Below are 10,983 nucleotides of genomic sequence, written 5' to 3'. Positions count from 1 at the left end.
TACACCCTAGTCCGTCCATAATATACTCGAAAAATAAGCGTTAATGGGGTGAACAAAATGTTTGAGGCGTGAAGTGAGAGGTGAAGTGTGTCTCAGAACACACCCGATAGATTCAGATTTCGCCACAAATCCTCATCGGTTCTCTTAGTTCTTTGCTCTATTGGAAGAAGAACATTATATAGTTCTTCGAATTAAAAAAAAAAATATATATTTTTTTTCTATTTACTTTTAATATTTTTATTTTAATTTTATTATTTTATTTTAATTTTATTATTTTTATTTTTTTAAGTACGCTCTTTTAGAGAATTTATTCTCTGGAATTTCCGCCTACATTAATTGTGTCGTTTTTAAAATGTGTTGTCGTTTTGTTGCCTGAGTTGGGAAGCAAACCCGGACCTTCAGAGTGAAAAGCGAGAGATATCATTTATCAGTGATATTTTTACCACATATGTCATTTACTTTTTGTTGGCAGACTTCATGACGATTTTTAGGTTATGACCGAATCATGGGCGCTATAAACTTTATATTATATATTTGAATACTGGACTATACATATATTGGACATCCTAAGCATATCCGGTATGCCATATGAAGATAATATGACTTCCCCCGATGACGTAATTACAGCTTAAAGTACTCAAAATATGCAATTTTTTCAAGGTCCGTCGTATGTTTTCTGTATTTTTATACCCTCAGCATTTATGCTAACGAGGGTATATATATATACACTTTCATACGGGCAAAATGTGCCTCATCAAATTAATGATTTTAGACCCCAAGTATGTTTGGACGAAATGTGTTTTAGACAATTTGGAGCCGATTGAGCAATGTCCGTCCGTCTGTCTGGCTGGCTGGCTGGAGCACACGCTAACTCTCGAATGGATTAACCGATTCGGTCCAAAAATTGGCTTCCGTTCGAAGTAACCGATTTGATCCATACTTTGCACATCGTGAAATTTCTACTAGACTTAGATGAGGTTCCAATATGGACTCAATCGGCCCACTCCTTCGGGTACCTCCCACACAAAATTTCGTATAAGATTAAGATTAGGACCTGCTCACGAATCGCTTTGATTTTTGTTGGAACAACTTGTATTCATTGCCCTCCATACGATGCCACAAGTTTCATTAGGGGCAAGTCCATACTTCCCGAGTAAATAGCCTGAAAGGTGCGAAAAGCCCCTATGACACCATGTGTAGTTTATGGAGCGCAAGATCACTCTCGAACGGATCTGCCGATTCGGTCAAAAAGTTGGCCTTCGTAATATTTTGTCCAAACATAGTGTAAATTCGAAGATAAGCCATATCGGTCCTCTCCTTCAGGTACCTCCCACACTAAAGTTCAAAAATGTTCGGAAAAATTGTGCGCACGATAACTCTTGAAGGGAAACTTTGCACATCATAATATATCTACCAGATATAGATCATGTTCGAATATGGACTATATTTATCTACTCCTTTTGGTACCTCTCACACAAAATTTTGGATAAGTTCACTTTAAGACCTGCTCTCGAATCACTTTGATTTTTGTTGAAGCGATTTGCATTCGCTACCTCCATTACGACGGTAAAAGTTTTTTCCAGGGGCAAGTCATATTTCTTAGGAAAACAGCCCGAAAGGTGTAAAAAATCCCTATGTCACCATATCGGTCCTCCCTAAGGGTACCTCCCCCACAAAAGTTCAAGATTTGTGTCTTAGTGCAGTTAATTCCCAAACCACATTTTTTTCGGCCAGTTCAAATTTCCAAAAAGCGCCACAAAATTCTGAAGAGACCTTAAATACATTCGATCTGCCCGTAGGTGAAAGTTTCACTTCACATTGGCTAAGGGTATATATCAGTCGGCAAAGCGAACTGACACTTTTCTACTTGTTTTGATATATATTCACCATAATTATTTCAAAAACTTTTTGTATCGAGCGTACAACATGTCCATGATATATTAGTGTCGGAAAACCCACAAAAGAATATTTGTTTGTATCCGAAAATAATGAAATTCTGGGTAAAACTCGTAAAAACGATTTTGAGCTATGTATGTCTCAAGAACAAGAGCTGATGGAGAAAAACCCGAGACCGGATTTGAAGATAACTCTCCGATTTCAGTTAGAAACGAAAAAAAAATCGATTGAAACAAAAGTCGTGTTGAACAGTGTTATTAAATAAATGTAAACTGGAAGTCACTCAGAAGTCGTTCCGAAGTGTCGGCATACACGATAATAAGGCTATAGAAATTTTTTGTGTAATTCACCAACGATCTTGCTTGGCGTGTCTCCGGAGTGACGTCTTAGGCGAGTGAGTCAGAAACTCGCTTCAAAATGCTGGTAGCGCTAGTGGTGCATGTGTATTAGTGCATTGGATTGGGCGAAAAGTGTCGCTAATCTGGAGATGTTCAATATATTTCATGCATTATATTTCACTGCAGATTTATATAAAGAAAGAAAACATGTGGATTTGTTTGCACCTATTCGTAAGAGTATGATTAGCCTCTAGTCCCTATATAGACGTTCGTGGGAAATATATGTAGGTATATAAATTAAACAAAAAAAAATACAAGAGACCGCATCAAAGCTTAAAAGGTATACTGCCGGCTTGTTAGTTGTTGGAAGAGAAACAAGATGATCGGTGCTGAAAGAAACCCAGAACTGTGATAGAGTCGGTATTCTCATGAAGAGCACTTGACCATCCTAATGAGTATAATTATCCTTAATTTCTTCCAAGTACCTGGTGCGTTCTGTAAGTAAACCCCTAGAATGTCCCACCCGTCTTTTAAATACTGACATCAATCAGTTGATAAAAGAAGAAACTTGATACAGGCAAAAATGTTTAACAATATTTATTTATTTAGATTTTTGATTTCTAAAAATGAATTAAATAAAACGATTATATAAGTATGTATGTATAGAGATATATGAAAAAAGAGTTGGGAAGAACATAACAAATGATGAATGTAATAGTTATGCAAATAATTACAATGTTTTTTGTTGTTGTTGGTTTGATTGATTGATTGACATTTTTTAACATTAGTATTTTGTTTAAACTTAAAAGCTATGATTTTTTTGTTTTGTTTTTCGCTATACCCGTAAAACTTAAAAATGAACAGCATATGAATTAAATTTTTTATATTTTGCAAATATTTTAAAATGTTAACAAAAATATGTAATAACTAAAATAGATTTGAAAAAAAAAAAATTAAAAAACAATATAAGGTGGTGTACAATTGATTGAAATGAACGTTTTCAGTTAGTTTTGAAAGTCGGGATTTGAAAATGTTTTAAAATGATATTTTGGTATTTTAGGGGGGTGGGGTTAGATTTGGTTGGTGTTTGAGTGAAATTGTTTGATTTAAGGCTGAAACGTTGTTGTTTGTTGGGTTGTTGATGATGAACTGATTGATTTTTATTTTGTTGTTGAGTTGGTGGTGGTGGTGGAGAGGAGTTTTGGCTGATTGATTGACTGACTGACTGATTGGTTGATTGATTGTTTGGTGATGATTGAGAAAAGAGTTGAGGAGCGCTTGGTTTTTAATGGAGTTTTGATGGATATAAAAATTGATTTTGATTTTGTAGAGAAAAACACATTTCGATTATTTTTTATAAGGATTTTTATAAAGTTTCTGTTTTATTAGTTTAAAATATTTATTTTGTTTTATAACTAAACATACAATTTTTTAGGATTTTTTTTATTTCTTTAACAAATTTTATAATTGAAAATTAAAAATGCACTTAAAATTTAAACTAAAATCAAAGAAAATATGAATGAAAGAGGTTTTCAAAATTTATATAATTTTTTTTTTCTAGAAAAAAATGTGATGTTTTTAATGAAATTTTTTATATATATTGATAATTTTTTAATAAAATTTTTTAAGTTTTTTTATTTAATAAAAATGGAAGAAGTTTGAATTAATTGTCTTTTATTTCGTTCTCTGAGTTTGAAATTATATACAAAAAACACACAATTTCATTGCAGCATCATCATCATCATAGACTACATTGCACATGACTAAATATTTTTTGTTTATATTATATATAGGTTTTTAATATTTAATAATAAGTTTTTTTTTTCGTTTAACATAAAACTAAAAAATAAAACAACACAAAAATGAAATTGTTATAATAAAAAATAGTTGTAATAGTTTTATATGTGATGTAGTGTTTTTTCTTTTTGTTTTGTTTTTTCTTTCGAATTAAACTTAAATTTAAAAGAATTGAAAATGAAAAAAAAAATAAATGGAAAAATTAAAATTACATAAAGATTGTGGTGGAATATATACAAATAGTGTAAAAAAACTAAAACCCATAATTGCTTTTCAAATTGGTGTCTGTGTGTTGGTTTCAAAGAAAAGGCATCATTAACACAAAAAGTAGACTGGCATTCCTGGAGGGATGTGGGTTGTTTGGTTGATAATGGGTGGTAGAAGGAGAAGGCATGTAAAAATATATTATCAACAAATTAAAAATAAGTATGTATGTAACAACAGAAATCGCAAATCAGAAACAAAAGGAGAAGACAACATTTGCCAAGAAAAGGAAACAAATTAAGCGCTTTAAAAAATTCAACAAAAAAATCGTATAAAGAACTCCACACAACACTCGCTTTGACCACGTAACATTTACAACAATTTCTTTACGCCGCCGGGCATGCTAAAAAAATGTCAAAGAAATTGCACAAAAACCAAAAGCCACTCAGCTCTTTTCGTTCATCATCATCATCATCACATTTTTGGGGGACTAGCAGCACTCAAAAATTGTATTACAAAAAATATAAGCTGAAACAAAAACATTACTTAAAAATACTTAATTTTTTATATAGGCACTCCATGATTTTTCGTTTGTTTTTATTTTTTCAACAAGTTATTCCAAAAAACTTTTCTTTTTGGATCAAACAACAGGATTTTTTTGTTAAAGGGGGGTTTTTATGTCATCACTAGCCTATGTATTTTGTAAAATGTTTACATTTAAAATTTACCTTGTTTTATCTTGCAGAGTTAGAGTAAGAGGGAAAAGAGAGGAGACATCAGCTTCAATTTCACTTACAATCAAAATTCAAACTGAAAACGTTCATTAAACTGCAGGTTTGTTTTTTTGAGAGGGGGGTGTAATATTTTTTTCTTCTAAACTTAACAATGTTTTCTTTAAGAAAATTAACATAATTTTATAATTTTTTTTCGGTTAAAATTGGTGTACAATATTAACATTTATGTTAAAATAATATTTGTGTTAAATAAAAACAATTGTGCAAAATTACAATTTGTGTTAATTAAACATTTTATGTAAAGTTTACATTTATGTTAAATTATGTTAATTTAACAATTATGTTAAATTATAGATATTTAACATTAATGTTAAATATAAAAATTTTACATTTATGTTAAATATAAAAATTTAACATTTATGTAAAATTTTACAAATTTAACAGTTATGTTAAATTATGTTAATATAACATTTATGTTAAATTTAACATTAATGCTAAATTATGTTAATTTAACATTTATATTAAATTATGTTAATTTAAAATAAATGTTAAATTTGTTAATTTTAACAAATATGATGAGTTCGAAATTAAATTAAAAAAAAAAAAAATAACATTTATGTTAAATTTACAAGAATGTAACATTTATGTTAAATTATAAAAATTTAACAATAATGTTAAATTAAACAAATTTAATATTTATGTTAAATTAAACAAATTTAACATTTATGTTAAATGAAACAACTTTTAAATTTATGTTAAATTAAACAAATTTAACATTTACGTTAAATTAAAAAAACATTAACATTTATGTTAAATTATAAAAATTTAACATTTTTGTTAAATTATAAAAATTTAACATTTATGTTAAATTATAAAAATTTAACATTTATGTCAAATTATACAAATTTAACATTTATGTCAAATTATAAAAATTTAACATTTATGTTAAATTATAAAATTTTAACATTTATGCTAAATTAAACAAATTTAATATTTATATTAAATTAAACAAATTTAACATTTATGTTAAATGAAACAACTTTTAAATTTCTGTTAAATTAAACAAATTTTACATTTATGTTAAATTATAATAATTTAACATTTATGTTAAATTACAAATATTTAACATTTATGTTAAATTATAAAAATTTAACATTTATGTTAAATTGTAAAAATTTTACATTTATGTCAAATTATAAAAATTGAACATTTACGTTAAATTATAATAATTTATATTAAATTTTAAACATTTAACAGCTATGTTGAACTAACCAAATTTAACATTCATGTTAAGCTATAATTTTTTTAATTATATTAATTATTTATAATTTATATTATATTATAATTTAACATAAATTTTAATAATTTAATATTTATGTTAATATATGATTTTTGTTAATTTAACATTTATATTAAATTATGGTAATGTAACAATAATGTTAAAATATGTTGATTTAACATTTATGTTAAATTTTACAAATTTAGCAATTATGTTAAATTATAAAGATTTAACATTTATGTTAAATTATAAAAATTTAACATTTATGTTAAATTATAAAAAATTAACATTTATGTTAAATTATAAAAATTTAACATTTATGTTAAATAATAAAAATTTAACATTTATGTTAAATTATAAAAATTTAACATTTATGTTAAATTATAAAAATTTACCATTTTTGTTAAATTAACAAATTTAACATTTATGTTAAATTATACTATTTTTTATAATTTAACATAAATGTTAAAATGTTATAATCTAACGTAAATGTTAATTTGTTAATTTAACAAAAATGTTAAATTTGTTTAATTTAACATAATTGCTAAATTTTTAAAATTTAATATAAATGTTAAATTTTTATAATTTAATATAGGTGTTAAATAATTATAATTTAACATAAATGTTAAAATTTTGCAATTTAACGTAAATGTTTAATGTTTATGTTAAATTATAAATATATAACATTTATGTTATATTATAACAATTTAACATGTTTAATAACCAAAATTTAACATTTACGTCAAATTATGTCAATTTAATAATTATTATTTAATAGATTGCAAATAAAGAGAAATTAAAAAAAAAATTAATATTTATGTTAAATTATTTTTAAAATTGAAGTTAAATTATTTTAATTTAAAATTTATGTTAAATTATAAAACTTTAACATTTTAGTTAAATTATAAAAATTTAACATTTATGTTAAATTATAAAAATTTAACATTTATGTTAAATTATAAAAATCTAACATTTATGTTAAATTATAAAAATTTAACATTTATGTTAAATTATAAAAATTTAATATTTATGTTAAATTATAACAATATAACACTTATGTTAAATTATAAAAATGTAACATTTATGTTAAATTATAAAAATTTTACATTTATGTTAAATCATGAAAATTTAACATTTATGTTAAATTATAAAAATTTAACATTTATGTTAAATTATAAAAATTTAACATTTATGTTAAATTATAAAAAATTAACATTTATGTCAAATTAAAATTATTTAACAATTATGTTGAACTGAACAAATTTAACATTTATGTTAAATAATATTTTTTTAATTATATTAACTATTTATAATTTAACAAAAATTTTAATAATTTAACATTTATGTTAATATAAGATTTTTGTTCATTTAACATTTATATTAAATTATTTTAATGTAACAGTAATGTTAAAATATGTCGATTTAACATTTATGTTAAATTATAAAAATTTAAAATGTATGTTAAATTATAAAAATTTAACATTTATGTTAAATTATAAAAATTTAACATTTATGTTAAATTATAAAAATTTAACATTTATGTTAAATTATAAAAACTTAACATTTATGTTAAATTATAAAAACTTAACATTTATGTTAAATTATAAAAATTTAACATTAATGTTAAATTATAAAAATTTAACATTTATGTTAAATTATAAAAATTTAACCTTTATGTCAAATTATAAAAAATTAACATTTATGTTAAATTATACAAATTTAACATTTATGTTAATTATACAAATTTAACATTTATGTTAAATTAAACACATTTAAAGATTATGCTAAATTATAAACATTTTTAATTATACTATATTTTATAATTTAACATTTATCATTTAACATAAATGTTAAAATTTTATAATTTAACATAAATGTTTATGTTTAATTGTAAAAATATAACATTTATGTTAACATGTTAAATTATAAAAATTTAACATTTATGTTAAGCTATAATCGTTTAACATTTATGTTAAATTTTAATTTATTTTATTTATTTTTTCAATTATAAATATTTCACCAACATTTTAAATTAACATAAATGTTAACTTAATATAATTTAACATAAATATTAAGTTAACATAATTTCAAATAGGTGTTAAATTAAAATAATGTTAAATTTTTATAAATTAACATAAATATTATTTTTTTATTAATTAACATAAATGTTAATTTTTTATAAATTAACATAAATGTTAATTTTTTATAAATTAACATAAATGTTAATTTTTTATAAATTAACATTAATGTTAATTTTTTATAAATTAACATGAATGTTAATTTTATATAAATTAACGAAAATGTTAAATTAACACAATTTAATATTTATGTTAAATTATTTAATATATATGTTAAATATATATTAAATAAATGTTAAATAATGCTAATTTAACCTTTATGTTAAATTATGTTAATTTACGATTTTTGTTTATTTAACATTTATATTAAATTATGTTAATGTAACATTAATGTTAAAATATGTTTATTGAACATTTATGTTAAATTATACAAATCTAGAGTTTATGTTAAATTATAATAATTTAACATTTACGTTAAATTATGTTAATTTAACATTTATAATAAATTATGTTAATTTAACATAAATGCTAATTTTTTTTTGTTAAATTATGCAAATTTAACATTAATGTTAAATTATGTTAATTTAACATTTATGATAAATTATGTTAATTTAACATTTATGTTAAATTATGCTAATTTAACATTAATGTTAAATTACTTTATATGTTATGTTATATTCATTTAAAATTTAAGTAGATTTTAAATTTATGTTAAATTTTTTTTTTGTTTAACATTTATGTAAAGTCATGTTAATTTAACATTTATGTTAACTTAGCATTTATCTGAAATTGTTTTAATGTTTGTTAATTTCATGTTATGAATTAAATTTACATACATATGGTATTTTTAAAATAATAGTATTTTAGCATAAATGTTAATAACATTTCTAACACATAGCCTTTTATCTTAACATAATTAGCCACTTTGCACAATTTATTTATCAACAACAAATATTATTTTTAACGCAAATGTTAATAAAGCATTGTTGGAAATTTAACATTTTTTTGTTCAAAATGTTAACTTAACATTAATGTCCACCATTTTATAATTGATTAATTTTTTTATAATCTGCACTGTTTTATGTTTACTTTTGTTTATACTAATTTTAACAAAGGTATTTGTTTTCAATTTATTATTAGCTATGAAAGTTAATGCTTACTAAAAATCTATTATTATTTATTAATTTATTATTTTTGTTTATATATGTATATAATAATAATAATTAAAACAATTTGAACAACAACATAGTATATTTAAACAAATTCCTGATTTCTGTTAACAAACATAAACATAAAAAAATTTAACAGTGTAAAAGAAAAAAGTGCAAAAACAAAACTCTATGGTACATGCGTTACGATTTCTCTGTCTGTTACTTATTGTTTCTTTATTTCAGGTTTCAGTGTATGTATGTATATATTTATTTTTTTCTATATATGTATGTAAGTATGTATAACAAGAAAATTGTTTTTTTAAAGGAAAACAAAACACAAGTGATAAATAAAATTGATTTTTCGGGAGGGTTTCTTGCTGGGTGAAAATAACAATGACTTGCCGCTGTTAAGTTAACATACCCAGGGCTTGTGTAAACATGTTTAGGGACCAACGAAGTTAGATTAACTTTAATGTAAAATTTATTTTTAAGACAGAAACTTTTTATTAACATAAAGTAGAATGTTAACATAAAATTAAAAAAAATAATTTTAAAGCAAATTAAATGTCTTAACAGTTATGCTAACATAAATTACATTTTATATTTTTAGCAAGAAATTTGAAGCACATGCAAAAACATGTTAACAGTTATGTTAAATTGGCATTTCAAGTTATTTTATAATTTTAGTTTTTATAACCATTGAATAATAAATGGAGAAATTAACATTTTATGTAAACCTAACATAAATGTTTAATTTTTATAAAATATTAATTTAACATTAAATCTTAATTTAACATAAAATGTTAATTTAACATAAAATGTTAATTTAACATAAAATGTGAATTTAACATAAAATGTTAATTTAACGTAAAACGTTAATATAACATAAAATGTTAATTTAACATAAAATGTTAATTTAACGTAAAATGTTAATTTAACGTAAAATGTTAATTTAACATGAAATGTTAATTTAACATGAAACGTTAATTTAACATGAAATGTTAATTTAACATAAAATGTTAATTTAACATAAAATGTTAATTTAACATAAAATGTAAATTTAACATAAAAAGTTAATTTAACATAAAATGTTAATTTAACATGAAATGTAAATTTAACATAAAATGTTAATTTAACATAAAATGTTAATTTAACATAAAATGTTAATTTAACATGAAATGTTAATTTAACATAAAATGTTAAGTTAACATAAAATGTTAATTTAACATGAAATGTTAATTTAACATAAAATGTTAGTTTAACATAAAATGTTAATTTAACATAAAATAAAATTTTCTGAAATTTTTCCAAAAAATATTAAATGAAGTGAGAAAATATTGTCTTACGGGGTATGTTAACTTAACATAGCACTTTTTATGATGCATCCATCCATCCTTTTTTGTAAAATTTTTTGGAAAAGAAAAAAACATAATGAAACAAAAAATTAAAACAACAACAGAAAATTATAATTTCTTAACATTTCTCCTTGGAGAAAAAAATTTATAA

Source organism: Musca autumnalis, unplaced genomic scaffold (genome assembly GCF_047663935.1).
Source record: "Musca autumnalis isolate F117 unplaced genomic scaffold, ASM4766393v1 scaffold_1, whole genome shotgun sequence".
NCBI lineage: Eukaryota > Metazoa > Arthropoda > Insecta > Diptera > Muscidae > Musca > Musca autumnalis.
Note: the sequence above shows the minus strand (reverse complement) of the source record.